At 43.0% G+C, this 16,095-nt stretch overlaps 1 protein-coding gene across 4 annotated transcripts in view; it reads right to left on the bottom strand.

Annotated features, from left to right (window-relative positions):
- Positions 1–16,095, bottom strand: part of TMEFF2 (transmembrane protein with EGF like and two follistatin like domains 2) — a 321,829-nt gene that overhangs the window by 67,723 nt on the left and 238,011 nt on the right. The gene's annotated exons all lie outside the window — the stretch shown is intronic.

Here is a 16,095-nt window from a genome sequence, read left to right as displayed (position 1 = left end):
ATCAGCTGGAAGTGAGCATATGTTTGTGAATATCTGTCAAGAATTTCTCATCTGCGAATTCATTTCCTGCAGATGAAAAACCTATCTTCTGGTCTTAATACTCTGATCTTTATTTGATTAAAAGGATTCATTCAGATTCATTTCCCTGTGATACTGCATAATATCACAGTGCCCTGCCTGCTTTGTGAGATCTCCTTGGAGGACATTTCTTGGCCTTGCTCCATGTCCCCCACCCCAAAAGTACCACTGTGGCCACACGGCTGGATTTCACTCACTGCCTCGAAATACCTGAGGATGCTTAAGTATGCAGGAGATGAAGCCAAGCTATATTCAAAGGTCTCCTCTGTCATCCGAACTCAGAATCTAAAACCTGATGTTAATATTAACAAAAATGATTTGGGAATGGAAGTTCCTGCTGAAAACAAGAGGGATGTGCGCACACTCTTCGTTTGGATGAAGCTCGTGATGACTGCAACATCTTCCAGCTAGATGCGACCAAACAGAAATGAAAAGAGATTGAAGGAAATGTAGTTGTTAGGACTGTGTTTTCTCCCAGCAAGGAGGGTTTTACAGCTGTGTGTTTGGAGAAGGAAAAAAAAAAACACAACATTTATGTACCTTGGTATGAGTGCAATAACTCAGCAATAACCCAGCACATAAAAAAAGGAACACACAAAAGCCTTCGGGTGAAACTCTGTGCTGTGCAGATTGCTTGTTTGTGTTGCTGGTTCACCTTCCAGCTCCCCACAACAGCAGTTTTAGGCCTGGTAGAGGGAATGGATGATGCTCGGGCTTTGCCCACTAACAGCAGCCCAGGCAGCTGCCTTCAGACATTTGGCTCTTTACACTCAAGCCCAAACTTGAATGCACCAAGCAGAAGCAACACAGACAGCTGATGTGTTGGATGGAGGGATGGAAAATGCCATCATTAGGAAACTAAACTGGACTGAAAAGTCATCATTTTTCTTCAATAAAAAAGTCCTTTTTAACCAAAGTGTGTCTTTCAATGCCAAAGTTCCTGTTTTAAATTAAAACGAGGCTGCTGAGGCTCTGGAAGAGGTTGCCCACAGAAGCTGTGGCTGCCCCGTCCCTGGAAATGTTCAAGGCCAGGCTGGATGGGGCTTTGGGCAGCCTGATCTGGTAGGAGGTGTTCCTGCCCATGGCAGGGGGTCAGAACTGGGTGGGCTTTCAGGTCCCTTCCAACCTAAACCACCCTGTGATTGTATGAAAACGTTTGTGTTGCTTATGAAAGAGCTCCAACTTCTGCCTTAGCTGGCTCTGTCCTTTACAATGGTGTCGCACTCACTGAAGCTAACTGGTGTTTTCAAGGCTTTCTCTTAATGGCAACACCTCCTGCCACTCCAGCTGCTAGGACGTACTGATTCTGCTGCTGGGCTGAGAGCAAGCACACAGGCATAAGCAGCAATTCAGTTGGCATTTTTCTTGTAGGAGAAATATCCGGGATCTAATTCTGTGCAACATATTTTCCTAGTGTGGTTGTGGTCCCAACGTGGCGATGCCAGTAGGACTCGCACTCTTCTCCAGGCAATGAAGATGAAAAAGTGTTTATTTTCTTACAAGGTAATAACTACACAACTCTAACTAGAGACAGGCAGAAGAATAAAGGCCTCTACATTCACAAACTAAAACTATCTGGGGGTGGCTGAGAATTCACCTGTGTTAAGTGTCTCACACTTAAAACCAGATTTTGTGTGATCGAGCCACTGGAAGAAGCTTTTAAGAATGAAAGCAATAACAAAAATCACAGTGTATGTGCAACCATATTGAGAAAACATTCCTTTCCCCTCCTTTTTTCCTAAGAAATAGCCTCTGGAAATCTTGCCTAGCTGAGCTTTCTAGGAATCACAGATCGTTCTGGTTCTGATTGTTATCTAATTTTTTTATTTATTTATTTATTTATTTTTTTTAATTTTGACATGAAATTAGATGATCTAAACACTACAGTGGTTTTGGCAGCACAGCTTTTAAACTCCCAGGAAGCTATTTATTTATTTATTTATTTTACTCCAACTTCTTTCAGACTCATTGCTGGACCTCTCACGCAGCCCTTCCCCTCACATCTCTGAACAGTCATTTGAAGAGGCTGTGTATGTTCTGTGTGCCACATATTCTTGGGTAGAAAGTGAGAATAACTTGCCAAAATGTCAACATAGCTTCCATACACATGAAGACCATGGAAAAAAAAGCTGCCTGTTTAATGGTCCTTAGGACATCAACTTTAGGAAAAGCTTATTTCAGAAAATAGAACAAATCCCAGAAAACTCTCACTTCCTCAGTAGGAAAGAAACGACCCGTCCAAATCCACCACTGATCTGATTTTTTTGGAGCTCCTGCTGTCCTGCATCAAGTAACGGGGTTTTTCACCGCCTTTCCTTTCTTCATTCTAGAAGAAATCCACTTCATCTGGGATTTCATCATTTTCCAGACAGTCTTACAGCCCCGATCTCCAACGCTGCCAACACGAACAAGGCTCTTTGCCAGCAGAAACATTCTCAAGCCTCTGTCCTGACCAGCCCCCCCCTCCTGCAGCATCACGATGCTTTTTCCCTGCTCCCCCACGTGCTTGAACCCCCTGGGACCTCTGCTCCTCAGGTGTCAGTCCCACTCCCTTCTCATCCCTCTCGCTCTTAGAAATGTTATTAACCCCCACACCCACAGCTTTGTGCCTTTGCTACAAGACCTGCGAAGTCTGTAATCCTTCGTCACCCTTCTCATGGACATCGTCTTGTGGCATGAATCATACTCCAAAAGAGAACAAATCCAGCAGCACAGTCAGAGGGAAGTTAGGTGGTGTGACCACAGTCCATTTTCGCAGCTTTGGCTGTATCCTGCAGCCTTTCCGTAATTAGAGGCTCAGCTCACTCACCCTTCTACTTTTAGAATTTGAACTCTATAGGTCTTCTTTTGCAGCCAGAAGGAGCTTAACACAGTATGGATATTATGGCAATAAATAATAAAATAGTCTTCTATCCACCTGCGTCAGTAGACAACCACGGATTCTTTATAGGTGCTCCTACAGAGTGTTTCTTCTTTACCTCTGAACTGGGATTTATACAGAAACGCGAGCTCTGATCCACAGATGTATTAGACACCACGATTTTAATGGGAGTTTAACAGTCTGATGCGTTATTTGATTTCTAAATGTAGTTAGCGCCAGCCCATCATTAGACATCAAGGCAATAAGGTGGCCCCAGGGAACGCTTCCCCCTAGGCCCTAATCATCACCGTTGGCCCTTAAATTTCACGCCAAAGCGTTAGTTCATTCAACATTTTGCTCTTTTTTGTTACAGCGTAAAGAAAAGGACAGAGGGTAATTTCATACACAAATGTGCTAGAGATTTGGTGTTCATCTGGTGTGAAGAAGGTAATTTAAAAGCTCTTTTATTTAGAAAATCTAAATATAAGAAACTTTGGCCTTCATTTATTGGGATTCAGAATCAGGTCTGGAGACCAATAATAGTTCAGCTCGCAAACCATAAAGAGATGTAAGCCCCACTAATTTCATGCTCCTTTAATCTGCTTTCATCAACTGTGTGGATTTAGTAAAAGCACTCAAAAATTAAATGTTACCATTTAGTAAAAAGCATTGACTGACTTCTAAGGGGTTAGCTTGCAGCACTGCTGAAAACATTAGTGACACAGTGAATAATCCAGTGCTATGAGCTTCCCAGCACTACATGATTTCTATTCCATCAACATAAATATTACTGTATGAAAGATATTCTGCTCCCTTAATAAAGGGAGAGGAAAAAACACTTGGCCTGGATGTTGATCTGCTTCCAATAAGGTTATAAATAAACTGTTCCTCGTGGTCTCCAAGACAAACCAGTTTGGATGTGCTCAAATATCATATTCATTAGCATAGATTATATTTACACAAATAGAAAAGAGACAATAGTGAACGAGGCCATTGATTTCAATGTAACAAGCAATGCAAAGCAATTGAGCGCTGTTAAGCAACAATGCAAGCAATATTGCTTTTACCAGTTTCATAATAAATTTTTCGACACGTATTTTCTTCATTTCTGTGATCATTGTTGTCATGAATAATTGCATTAAGAGTGTCGTTTCATCAAATTAACTTACAACTGCAATAACCTCTCATGGAGATTTTTAGGATAATAGTTACTGTGAATATGGAGAGCTGAGTTCTGAGGAGAAAAAAAAAGAAAACACTTAGCACAAATGAAAACACATTCTGCACAGCAGATCCCGGCTGCGTGTAATATAGTCACAAAGAGCATTAATGGAGAGCAAGCCTGATGCCATCCAGCTCATCAACTATCATCAGTTTCTAGACTAGACTTTAGAGTCAAATTTAGATGGTGGCAGCAATGTTCAAATCAGAAGAAATACAACAGGAACAGCAACACCACTGGGGTACTGAGGCAGTGATGGGAAGACCATAGCCAACCTGGCTGAGGTGTGATTGTGAGCAAGGCAACAAAACCTTGGGATTTTTCTGATGACAGATTTCTCTAACAGGAGAACAAGATACGCACTAGTGCCAGTATCTGAATGCTGTGCTCAGCTCATGCTCAGGGAATTGTAACTTCTGGATCCAGCAGGACTGGTTGAAAAGAATGGTTATGGAAACAAAGAAACTACTAGATGAGATCATGGCCTGTTTGACCTAAGACAGAGGTTGAGAAGAGGTGTGATGGCTGTTACGGGACATTGTGGGAATGGAGACAGAAGAGAGATGTTGGAAACTGGGAGGAACTGGGTCTCTGCCAGGGCTGTATGTAGCTTGTCAGCTGGCTCCTGTCAGAGGACATTTGGAGGGTCACCACGGCCAACTTCTTTCCTGATAATTCCTTTTCCTAATTTCCTGATCCACACTCAGGAATTCCAATAAAATTCAGCTTTTCTGTTTGAACTTTTACATTAAGCTTTTCATTGCTCTGGAAGAAAACGACAGCATTTAAAACCCTTTATGACGTCTTTCAAAGTAGAAAAAAGGAGAAGGAGAGAGGAGGAGGAGGAAATGCACATGGAAATATTATTCCTTGCTGTGATCAATCAATACTGGCTTTGATAACATTACACAGCATTTGTCATGCCCCCTTCCCTCCCCCTCTGAAAGAGGCCAGTAAAATCCTGACATTATGAGCTCGGCTAAGTCTGCTCTGGTTACTGCATGATCTCTGCAATAATGAGATCCAGGCTGGGTTAATGTTTCCTAAGGAATGGAAGATGTTTAATAATTTTAACTCAAAGACTGCTGCTAAAAGTAGTAATAGGTTCATTTTGATGCCTTCAGCGTTCAGAACAGATGGGCTCCGGTGATTTTATCACAGGCCTGGTACGGCTGAAACTCACTGGAAAAAAATCACCCATTTCACAACTGCTTCCAGAATCAATTGGCAAAACCCTTTATAAACGGAAAACAGGGGAGGTGAGGAGAAGCACTACATGTATTTGTTCAAAGTACAAAATGTGCAAGTCAGATCTAAGGAAACAGGACTTGATGACTTGGTGGGAACTACGCAAGGCCAACCTTTTCTATGCTGTCTAGAGACCCGTTGTTCATAACCTCGGGCTACTATCAGCAGTGTGATGCCTGCAACAAAGTACTATGCGCATATCAGTACTTGATGAACTGAATGAATGAACGTTAAATCCTGAAGCAAGATGTTCCTTGTGATCTCTGTTAAAAGTCTGCAACCCTCTAAAACAAGAGTCTTAACATCATAAGCTTTGTGGCATCTACATCATCGTGAGAAATGAGTTAATTTTCCATACACCGTGTTCTGCCAAGCGAAGTTATTTTTCCAAATACTTCTTATGTAACTGTGAGACAGGAAAGGCGAGACTGGAGCTAACCCCTCACACGCCCAGCCTGGCCTGATGAGATGCCTTCTGCTAATTGGAGCAAGCTTCCGTTCAGCTTCACTCTCCTTTGACTCTTCATCTTCTTTGTGCGCTCTCAGAGCAAGCCCTGCCCGAAGTAATGGGAAGCAGCTTCTCCACTACTCGTGCAGTACTGGAAAATCTGCCTTGTCCTGGGAAGCTGCTGTTTATTTCTCAAAACATATTCATGTCAAAGCACTTCACCGGGGTTCAGACTTAAAGAGAACGGGACATTTGCATGCAGGGCCAAATCTACAATCAACAGATTTCTGTTCAGTTGGATGCTCAGACTGGGCCCATGAATCTGCATGTCCACAGCTTACTTTTCTCCACTTTAAATACAGGCTTCATTCAGGGACCTTTATGCGTTTCTATTCCTTGCAGTTACCCTGGATGACCATAAAGCAGGGACATGCAGGATAAATCAAGTTATAATGCAGCACTGTTACGAGGAGTGAGCAAGCAAAGCTCAGGAAGAGTGGCTGCAGAGCAAAAGTTCAGCAAGCAAGGACAAGAATTGAAGACTGATGAGGAAGTACAAGAAGCCCTGAGACCACCTTGAAAATAGTATTATTTTTTTTCCTGGGTTTCAAGACTGCATTCCCAGCTCTCTTTATACCACTGAAGGGGAAGAAAAGGAAGAGAATATCCATAAAAAAAAAAAAAAAAAAAAAAAAAAGCAAGCTTGTGATCTTCACTAAACCACACATAGTTGACTGTGAGCTTGTGTATGAATTCAAAATACCACAGAGCCCATGATAAAAGCACACAACTCACCAACAGGTGACACCCCCTGCTACGCACGGCTGGGACAGAGGCAGCCTTCCCAAGGCTCGTAAAGCATTTACGGTTCTCTTGACAACGTATACCTGGAGCTGAACTCATTAAGCCAATATTAGCATTCCCAGTGCTTTTAATGATCTCCGGACAAGGACTCTAGAGACAGCTGATCTCTGTCTGAGACAGAGAAGAGAAAGCCAGGGGTACTGAGATAGGCGTTTTCTCAGCACACCACAGGGAGGGTGAGTGGCAGCTCCCCAAAGGCTTGGTTTTCCTGACCCGGACCAAGAAGCGAGCCTGTAGTCGCACCGAAATACAAAAAGCAAGACCTGATCCGGGCATAAATCAAGAGGAGACAGAACGAGGCCTAAGGGGAGCAAAGAAAAGATGGAATCAGGAAACCACAATTAATCATTTATCTTCTTGGTATCCTGCTAACAACGGAAACTTCCAGACTAATGATTATTTGAATGCAGCCTTACAAGTCATGTATCATCACTGAACAGAGTATTAAAACACCAAATAAAGAGTTTTAAGATTAACAGGATGTTTACAAATAATTATTAGGAGGTGACTGCCTGATTTTGGACTTCGGTTTGCTGTATTTACTTTCTTATATTCAAGTATCTCCATGTTTTGCGATATTTACAGATATCTAGTTTGTGGCTTCACATGGTATTGCTATAAAAATGCTGATTTACTACTTATTCAGACACAGTATGCATTTTACTGTACCACAAATGCAATTTGCCAAGCTGTTTTATTTCTTCTTTTGTAGTTCTGTGATTAATTCCTTTGATTTTCCTTTATTTATTTTGCTTAACAAATTTTCATGCATTTTGTTCAACAAATAATACGAAGTTTGGTTCTTGTTAAAAAAAAAACAAACGAACAGACACTACGTAATTTCTAAAAGGAAAAAGGTCTTTCCTGTCAGTCTTTTAGGCTTATCTCTTTGCCTAAATATTACCCCTCTCTAAGGATGAGAATAACTGCATTGAATGTCCATAAAATGCCACATGATGCAGGAACAGCTGTGTTTTCTGTCTGGCACTGGTTACTATCAGTTGCAAGAAAAAGAGAACTGCCATGTAGATAATCCATTAGAGGTCAATCCGATTTATGGGCTGATGCTTCACCACCGAACGAGGTTGTAATGTGCCCCCCACAGGAGCAGGAGAGGTTCTGGTGCTGTGGTTTCAGGGTGGGCCGTGGCTCAGTTGTGCTAGGCGCTGTATGAACAGGGACGTTCTCGCTATTGCAGCTATAGTCAATTTTCTTGGGTACAACCAATATGCAGTAATTCTTACAGGATATGGTAAATTGACTTCAACACATATTTTGGGCATATTTCCCTGCCCATTATATCCCACGGGTAACCCCAGACGCATCACAAAGTCCTTGAGCAGAAAAATGCTAATAGTTTCCACATGAACCTCCTGTGACTACGTGAAGTTGTACATACATACCAGTGCCTGTTGTGATCACAAACCAGTAACGCTTCTTACTCGGTAATTTTTATCAAGAATACATACAAACGCCTTCTGTTTAACTGTAGAAAATGCTTAGAAATCAAATTCCAGGTAGAAAGAATGATGTTTCTGAAGGCACCTATCTGGGGGCAGAGTTAAGGATGTCTTCTTAAACATATTTGGTAGCTTTCATTTCCTCTGTTCTTTCAGAAATCGGTTTCCTCCACTGGCTCATTTAGTCAGGGTCAGATTTATGAAGGGTGAATGCACTCTCAAAGCTCCTTCTACGATCTCCAGAAAACTATTACACTTATCTAACTTATCTCAATTGCTTATTTGTAAAATGAAAGCAATGGCACTTCTCATAAAGGAACTTCATCACGAGACGATGTACACTGTGACTGCTAATGCTGCAGTATTCTTCTTTAAGCCATACCAATGCTGACATTTTACTAGTGCTTTAGCTTTTCTCCTCAGTATTGTTAGAGCTAAAAAACAACGCTTCATATCATGTACTGAAATGTCAGGGCAAAGAGAATAGTATAAATATATAAAAATGAAACAGCATCTAAAAACGGTGATTTTGATCTTTCAAAAGACAAATCACAAATTTCTGCCTCTAATGAGATATGGGATGATAAAGGTCATGCTGAGTAAAGAGCTAAGCCAATGGACCAGTCCAAGAGTTTCAAAACTGATATTGCTCCTCTTGTCCCATCAGGGAAAAAAAAAAAAAAAAAAGAAGTGATCCTTTGTATCTATTGCAACAGAATATTACAGACACACTAAAGAGACCCATTAACTGTGCTTAATGCAAGGCCAACTCTAAGCTTACCCAAGGATGTGAAGGCTGAAGCACAGCACTGTGGTATTTTAAATGCCACAAAATCGTTCCTTTTATTCTTTCAAAATACGCTTTCAGTCTGAAACCAATTTACCCCAAGCAGAGCTACAGGCTGGGAGAGGAATGGTTGGAAAGCTGCCAGGCAGAGAAGGACCTGGGAGTGATGGTTGATAGTCGGCTGAATATGAGCCAGCAGTGTGCTCAGGTGGCCAAGAAGGCCAACGGCATCCTGGCCTGTATCAGGAACAGTGTGACCAGCAGGGCTAGGGAGGTGATCGTCCCCCTGTACTCAGCTCTGGTGAGGCCGCACCTCGAGTACTGTGTTCAGTTTTGGGCCCCTCGCTACAAGATGGACATGGAGGTGCTTGAGCGGGTCCAGAGAAGGGCGACGAAGCTGGTGAGGGGCCTGGAGAACAAGTCCTACGAGGAGCGGCTGAGGGAGCTGGGCTTGTTCAGCCTGGAGAAGAGGAGGCTCAAGGGCGACCTTATCGCTCTTTTTAGGTACCTCAAGGGAGGCTGTAGCGAGGTGGGGGTTGGCCTGTTCTCCCACGTGCCTGGTGACAGGACGAGGGGGAATGGGCTTAAGTTGAGCCAGGGGAGTTTTAGGTTAGATGTTAGGAAGAACTTCTTCACTGAAAGGGTTGTGAGGCATTGGAACAGGCTGCCCAGGGAAGTGGTGGAGTCACCATCCCTGGAAGTCTTCAAAAGACGTTTAGATGTAGAGCTTAGGGATATGGTTTAGTGGAGGGCTGTTAGCGTTAGGTTGGAGGTTGGACTCGATGACCTTGAGGTCTCTTCCAACCTAGAAAAAATTCTGTGATTCAATAAAAGCTCTTCCACCTCTGCACATCTTTAGGAGGATTATTAATGTGATACAGCAGAAGTTGCCAGGTGACTGTGAAAGGACCTTTGGTCAACAGTAACTCGAATTAGCTGCTGATGTGAAAAAAGAAACGCAGAGAACACAGCTTTGCTCCATTTGGGACTTGCTAGTTCAGGAGTTGATGCAAATCTGATACAGATCTGCTCAGAAATACGAGCACGTCAGCAGATCACTTCTGTAATTCCTAATTTCTGGCTGGACTTTACCTCCTGCTCCTTTCTACTCAGCCTGCACTGAAGTGGTTTGCCCATCACCTCTGAGCTCTTCAATAATGGGTACTGCCTTAACACTACCCAAGCAAAAAGTCTGAGAAAACAGCCACACAATTTCTTCTGAAGAGTTTACCCTTCTGTGTCCCCAGCTGCACAAATGCTGCAAGGTAGCTGAAAAGCGTTGTGCTCTCTACCTTTCTTTCAGAAGCTACTTTAAACAACTTCTGGGGTAAATTTGTCATTATGCTCTTAAGCAGCAATCGGTTCTGCATCAGCTCCAGCAGGCTGTGCAGGCAAAGACCAAGGGAAGCTGGTCTGCAAAGTGGAGGAGGCAGCAAGAGGAAGTGGCGAAAAGAAAATGAGGGTACATTTCTAGTGAGGCTGTGAAATGAAGCAGTTTTGCTGTTTTATTTACTGCCCAAGCGAGCTCATTATTGCACAGAATCTGGGGGAGATTGATTAATTGCAGAGGGGCCTAGCATGGACATTGCTATTGTCCTTTTAATTCCAAATAAATACAGTATCATACAAATTGCATCTAAGGGGAACAAAAAAATCTTTTGTCCCTCTCAGCAGTAAGGAAAATACTAAGTAAACAGTGTTAATAATAGAAACAAAGGGATGGAGTCTAGCAGAGCTTTTAGGTCACTGACTCCATTCATAGAAGGGGGAAAGAAAGGAGGGTAAGGTACAATCTAACCTAATTATGGCTTTGTAAAAATTATTTTCGAGCCATTAACTGAGATTTGGCCTACTTAGATCGTAAACTTCTGGGGGCAAAGACTTGTTCTCTTTGTATTTGTATGTCTTGCAAAACACAGTCCGTGTCCCTGATCAGAGCTCCTGCACCCCGGTACATTAACACACCCGTGCCCACTGCAAGAGGACCTCCGAAGCTTGCACTTGGCCCAAACAGCTGGAAGGACTGAACTTAGTTTGAGATTTAGAAGGTGGAAAAAATTTAACTGGTTAGTTTAATTATCAATCTTTGCTAGTAATTCCTCCTAATAATGAAATCCTAGCATTTCTGGTTTTAGAACATGTAACCATGCTCTCCATGCAGAAATCAACATGAGTTAACAGCCATGCCAGGAAAAACATATTCCTGAGAGCTCACGGGTATGTATACACGTGGTCCCACCTAAAATCAGTCAACCCAAATCTGGGTCAGTGTAAGAAAATCGGAGGAATTACAAAGGCGTGTGGGAAAAGACCTCTTGGGGAACGATCCCAACCATCCTCCAAGCTGCAAGTGCTATTCACTGAGGATGAGCACATTCTTTTTGATTTTCTGTTTCTTCCAGGTCAGCTGCCTGCCCAACCTGCCATGTGCCAAGAAGCACTTAGAGCCACGATTCTGTTGTGAATCGCACGGTAATTGCTGCGTTCGTGCAGACCTCCAGCGCTGAAACCACGAAAATGCACAAAGGCTTTGGTGGAGCTGGTGCTGGAAGGACTCTGGAGGAATCCTGCCTGATGCTATGACTGCAGAGAAAAAACTTGAAAGTATAACTGCACCTTTAAAGATCCTGAAACCAAAAGGGAATAATAGAACCGAAACACATTATTTTAAAAACAAGCTGATTTGGGAGTCATTCCTGATGTTGAAATGTGCCATGACAGAAAGAGCGGCGTAGAAATTCTGTGTTCTTAAATAGCCCGCACCTTCCAGCAGCACCACGGTGATTACAATTCAATTGCGGGTGAAGAAGTTCCACAGTGTAATTTCTAAGTCATCTCAAATCTGTGGAAAGCTCTGGTATATTACAGGTAAAAGCACCTCACTTCTTATACAGCAATCATCAGATGTCAGAAGTGCAAGTGCTTGGTTCTACCGGTATTCAGCCTCATGCATAGGTTGGAGAAACACGTGCAGAAGATTTGGCCAGGAGCATTATTTTTTAATTAAGAGAGGAAAAAAAAATCTTTAGAAAGCATCTTAAACCGACAAGGTGAGGTGTGCGGAATGACCTGAGACAGACAGGCACTGATTGAAAGCCATTGAGGTAATTCCAGAAGTAATTAGATCTTTGGACAACAAAGTGATGAAACAGGACAAATGACCTTTTCTCATTCGCACACTACCAGCTTATTTTTCTGATTTGTTTCACTCTCCAGGAACAGCATTTCTTCTAAATACTAGCAGAAAAAATATGGCTACGGCACTGAGCTGGGATGCAGAATATCTGGATTCAGTGCCTGGCTCTGCTGCAGATTTCCAATATGACCTTGGGCACATCCATTAATCTCTTGCATCTCAGTTCTTTTGCAGCAAAATGAGAGGAGAGCTACTACTTTTTGCTTGCCCACTCGCCTGCCTTCTCTGTGGAGACTGCAAGCATTTTCTGAGCAGTTTCCTGGCATAACCACGTCTATAAATTTAGCAGAGGCCTGGAGGTCAACCGCTGTGCAAAAAGTCAAGCACAGCGAGGCCACCACGAGAAGCCAAAGACGGTGTTTGGAAGCACTCCCTGGCGTCCGTGCAGACTGCCAGGCAGCTGTGCTAGCTCTGCCCTGGGTCTTTGCTTCGGGCCCAGGGACAGGAGCGCTCCTCCAGCCCAGGACACACGTGCCCAGCTGTCCCCAGCATGGGGGTGGCAGGAGCAGCGCTGCTGGGCCAGCGAGCAAATGACACGGAGTTGTCCCGCTCCCTGGCCACTGGTGACCATCCAGCTGTGGTGCACTTGTGAGACAGCTCCCGAGCTGCTGGCTGAAGGATTTTGCTCTACCCCTGAGATAACAATCACTTTATTGAACTCTATAGGCGATGTTGTAATTTTTATAAGATAAAATATCAGAAAATTATAGATTGCCCTTACAAAGCTATTGTGAAAATTTACAGTCCCCGGCGTCTAATCACCACTTGGCTGCATGAATGAGAGTGCAAACATATAAATATACACCCAAACACTGACATACACATTCTGTCTGCATATCGTATGCGGAGATACCTATGTGTGTGTGCATACATATCATTACACACCCCCACATGATCACATTTCAACATGAACAGGGATGTCAGAGTTCGTCTACCATCAGAATAAACATCCAACTTGATACATTTTTCATAAGACCTCTGTGAATTCAGTATAATTACATTTTTGAGGATGCATTTTGCAAACGTGCCAGATAATGCCAGAAGCACAGCTTTGAGTTGACTGCATTCTTACTCCCACCAGTGTCCTTGGTATGACAGTTTTGATACAAACAGTGTGTATTAGATCATTAGTACAGAGACAACCCTCTCTCCCTGCCACGCTTTTGAAGCTCAGGCTGATGAATGGGAACTTGCTACTTTTGCATTCTGCTATGCCCAGGTAATGGCATCTAGATTGCCTCTGACCACGCTCCTAGGGCGTTCCCTCTCAGCTGAAACAAACACAAGAAAATACATAACGTGCCTACAATCAATCAAGGTATAATTTTCTGGAAGCATATAGAAAGTCATTTATTGACTAATAAGGCAGCCAATTATCCAGGGTCCATTAAGTAGCATGACTGCTCAAACCTCCACCCGCATCTGTAAGATTTCTCAGTGCTCCATGTGGACAGGAGCACACACGCATGCCTCTGAGGGCGATGCAGTTCCTCTTATAAAGCACAACAATATTCAGCTTAGGTAAGCAAGCAAAGAATAACGAGTCAAAGATTTCTGTGCACGAAACAGAAATGATGATTTTCTTTAAATCTTAAAACGCTTGGCAGAATATTTCAAAAGCCAAGACTTATAAAACTCCCTTTGCATGAAAATAGCTGGGAAAGGTGACAGTAATTACAATCAGGAGTTGTCCAAGGATGCAGCTTTACGTTCTGAATCACCCTGTTGCTAATCAAGTCGCTGTATTGATCACTCTCCTTGGATGCTTTCCCTTTCACCCTGGGGCGCGTGTGGTGCTCTCCGTATGGGTGGCGACTTGAGCCTTCACAACTCCATTAGGGCAAGATGCTGAATTTCATTTGGAACAGAGTAGGGAGGTCCTGCACAACACATACCTCAGATAAGTAGGAATACAACAACCTCTTTCATTAACAAGCCAGAAAGGAAGCCTCCTTACATCACTATTTATAGACTTTGTTATTTTTCTTTGAGATCAAATACTGGCATAAGCTGCCGTTCCTCTGTTGACTTTGCAATTACACACAACGCTTACACTGGCTACACGCTCATCCTGCTGATCCTCCCTGTCATATTTTACTGACTTGCTCCCGTGCAACCTCTGCTCTGAATACAGCAACGATGCTCTGCTACCTCTCAGAGTCAGCAACTGGTTTTAAAAGATTTATCCCAACTTTAATTAAAAAGATAGTTATTACATTCACATTTGAAATGCACTTTTTTTTTTTTTAATGGCTTCTTCTCTGCTATGATAATAACATTGGAAAAATTCTGCTGGAAAGTTCTAATGATACCAATGTATATTTAAATTTCAAGACACACTAACTTTAGAACAAGATAATGTGGCATTTTAATTATGGCTTTTCTATTTATATATTTCCTATGTGGCGCAAGACCCCTTTAATGAAAGCACGTTTTGGAGTAGCTTCAACACCCAGCATTATTGCAAGTTTTTGAATGTGCCAGCAGCTTATCAGCTAAAATATGTTAATTTCTCTAATGGGGTAATGAAGTCTAAATGCTTTCAGGAAGACATTGCTATGATAATGGGTCTACTTAAAACACAACATTAGGAGAACCTTGATTACAGGTTGCTCACTAGTTTTGACTTCCTTGGGAACCGGAGTTTTTTTTCCATACCTAATTTGCTGCAAGAGCTGCTGGGAAGGAGACTCATCTCCACTTACTTAGTCAATCACCTTTGATAACATAAGCAAAGGGACCGTTTGCTGTCTGAAGAAAATCTACAAACGCAACTGCAGTCTGGTTTTTATCATCAGGAGTGCCTCACCATGGCAATTGCCACCACGTATTAATTTGGTGCAATATTCAACTCCCAGTCACACTGCTTGAAGGGGAAAACAGGGAAGCAATGCCCAGTATAGAGCCAGTCAAACACAAGCTGATGGGTTAGTGAAGGGGGTGTCAATAATACTCAAGTGGTTTTACTTGCACATCCAGAAGCACAGAATGGCCGATGCTGGAAGGGACCTCTGAAGATCATCTAGTTCAACCCCTACATCCATGTGAGCTGCTGACAGCAGCACCAGATGGGTGGCTTTTTGAGACCGACTTAGAGCTGTAAAGGCCTGGAGGATGAAGCAAGTGAGGCTGTGAAACATGCAGGGGAACAGGAGACAGGGAGGTGACAGCACTTACATGAGAAGCTAGTGGAAAATCAAAATGAAGAGACGGGTTTCATGAGAGGAGATGAAGGAAGGAGAAGTATGTAAAGTGATGAAGATGGCATGCCTGTTGAGAAAACCACCTGGCCAACATCTCTATGCACCTTGAGAACAAGACTCTCCATTTGTATTTGTACAATGCTGGCTAACCAGAAGACTCACCCACAGAGCCTAGTTTTCTAAATCAGGTGCTCCTCTTAGCTTTCCAAACCTCTTGACTCCCTAAGATCTGAACCTTATCAATGACTGTTTCTTTCAGCTTCAACTTACACCCATGCAAACCTCAGTGCTTACCTTCAATTCTCTCACACTTTGGTCCCATGCAAAGTGGGATAACTTGTGCTACTTCTTGATCATTGAGGCACAGAAACAGAGCCATGGTATCTGCTTCTTTGTTCCAGTCAACACATTTACACAAAGCACACAAAGTCGCAAACAAGGCCCCTTGCAGCTTAGTCCTGAGGGAGCTACACCCTCCCTTGCTTCAGGGATAGGGTACAGATGTATACCCTGTATCTTACCATCTTGCCCCAGCAGCAGAAGGCTTTTCCCATGGCTGTTTACCACCGTACCCATTGCTGCAGTTGGCTGGGCCATGAGTTCACTGGCCAGATCATGCACGCATGTATCATTTCTGCATATATCCTACCAGCTGCAGGATCAGGCCGTGACTGCTTAGGTCAGTCAAGCCTGCAATTGCTCAGCTTGCTACTGAAGGGGAAAAAACAA

The sequence above is a fragment of the Aythya ferina genome, assembly GCF_964211825.1.
Source record: "Aythya ferina genome assembly, chromosome: 6".
In the NCBI taxonomy this organism is placed as follows: Eukaryota; Metazoa; Chordata; class Aves; order Anseriformes; family Anatidae; genus Aythya; species Aythya ferina.
Note: the sequence above shows the minus strand (reverse complement) of the source record. Positions and strands in the feature narration are given on the sequence as shown.